The sequence below is a fragment of the Elephantulus edwardii genome, unplaced genomic scaffold, assembly GCF_000299155.1.
Source record: "Elephantulus edwardii isolate Elephantulus edwardi_28Jun2011 unplaced genomic scaffold, EleEdw1.0 scaffold00181, whole genome shotgun sequence".
NCBI lineage: Eukaryota > Metazoa > Chordata > Mammalia > Macroscelidea > Macroscelididae > Elephantulus > Elephantulus edwardii.
Window position 1 is genome coordinate 6,011,715 of NW_006399931.1, and position 2,297 is coordinate 6,014,011.

Genomic DNA, 2,297 nt, shown 5'->3' on the forward strand with positions numbered 1-2,297 from the left:
ATAGGAAGGATCAGTCTTTGGAAAAGGACATCATGCTTGGAAAGGTAGAGGGTCATCAAAAGAGAGGAAGCTCTTCAATGAAATAGATTGACACCGTGTCTGTAACAATGGGCTCAATTGTATCAGAAATGACGAGGGTGGCACAGAAGAGGGCAGCAGACAGAACCGTTGATGAGAACTTTGCTATGAGTCATGGTCATCCTGAAAGCATCTAACAACAACGATGACATCATAAGTTGCAATAGGACATTGCTTCTCTTTCTCCAGAGGAGCCGCAGGTGGATTCGAACCTCCATAGACACCTCACCTAAAGTAGAGTGTGTCCACCATCCCTTTGTTCTCAGATCCCTGTGGGCTATGCCACCAAAGCCCTCACATTTATTGAGAAGTTAGGGAGAAGTTATGTTAATAAAAATTTCTGTTGTTGTTAGGTGCTGTCAAGTTGCTACACAACACAGATCTCTTTGTGGATGGTTTTCTTCTGGTAAAAACATAGTCAACCTTCTGAGAAAAGTGACAGCTGACTCGGAATCAGGTTCACAGTTTAAAATATGAACGAAACCACAGTGCATGTCCCCTTTCAGCCTCCCTGTGGCTTGACCTTCACGTTTTGGCTCTTTGTATCTATGTATGGCCAAGACAACTGAACCCAGTCAAGATAAAATTGGTTCTAGCAAGAAGAGTATTGTTTTGTGTGGTTATTTCTAGTCAAGGCCTTGCCTCTTTTGGCAAGAGCAGGACCTAAAATTACAATTTGCCCAGAATGGCAGGTCAAAACCTGTATTATATTGCAACATATTTTCAAAGGAACTGCTTAGCACTGTTGTAGGCAGTCAGGCGGTGTTGATTGTGGGGTCCACTCGTTCATGTGACTCTGACTTCAAGGACTTTTGAGCAGCAAAAGTGAAAGTAACAACGTGTTTGAGAAAGGGCTGAGGAATGAGACAGCAGCACATCCTTTTTGTGAAAAGCTTTGAGATACACACACCGTGTCTTTTGATCTTCCCATCATTATAGTGTAGATATCACCACCCCCATTTTAAAGATGATGAAACGAAGACTGAGATGACTTAAATCAGTCTTCCCAAAAACTGGGTTTTTTTGTTTTCTATTTGTATATTTATTTTTAACTTCACATTCAACTTTTAAAATTCTTTTTTAATTTTTTAAATATTTTTAATTGATAGTTTAATGAAAGTTTATAGAGAATTTGGATTTCCATTCATTCATTGTTGCATATTTTCCTCCCTGTTCCCCCTGCCCCCCAGTTAGCTTTTTTCTGTGGAAAAAAAAAATTCTTTCATTGTTATACAGTACTCCCCACCCCCCAGTCCACTTACCATGCAGCTCTTAGTCTGGACTCTTGTCAAGTTCTCTCCCTTGTCTGTTTCAATGTCATGTACATTATTTATCCCCTCTTTTCTTAGAAACTAAACCCACTCTAATCAAGTCAATTCCAACTCATGATGACCCTAGTAGACAGAGTTGTGTTCTTGTTTCTGTTGTTTTTAGTTGCTGTCAAGTACAACTCATAGCAACTCTTATTAACAACAGATCTGAACCCTGTCCTATCCTGTGTCAACCATCTCTGACATACAGTCACTGTGCCAATCTACCTGGTTGATAGTCTTCTACTTCTTCTCTGTCCTCCAACCTTATCAAGCGTAATACCCTTCTCCAAGGAATAGCCTTTCCTAGCAATATGCCCAAAGTATGCCAGACACAAAGATTCACAATCCTTGCCTCCAAGGATCACTCTGGTTGCACCTTCTCCAAGACATCTGTTTGTTCTTTTGGCAGTTAGTGGGTTATTCAGTTCTCTTCTCCAACACCACAGCTCAAAGGCATAGGTTTTCTTGTGTCATCTTTATTCATTGTCCAATTCCCAACAGTAGAGTAAATGACTGAAAATATTATCGTCTGAATCAAGTGCACCTTAGTCCTCAAGCTGGCATCATTGCTCTTCATTAATATCTGGAGATCCTGACTGCAGACTTTCCCTATGCAATACATCTGTTGATCTCTTGACTGCTGGAACCAAGTGTATTGATTATGGATCTAAGTAAAATGAAGTTATTGAGAAGTTTAAATCTTCTCTCCATCTATTATGATGTCTCCTATCAATCCAGTGGCAAGAACTTTTGTTTTCTTAGTGTTGAGACGCAATCCACATTGAAGGCTGCAATGCATGATCTTCTGCAGCAAGTGTTTCAAGTCCTCTTCACTTTCCACAAGCAAAGTGGTGTCATCTGGATACCGAAGGAGAGAGAGTAGGTCTCGATAAGGTTTACAAGGCT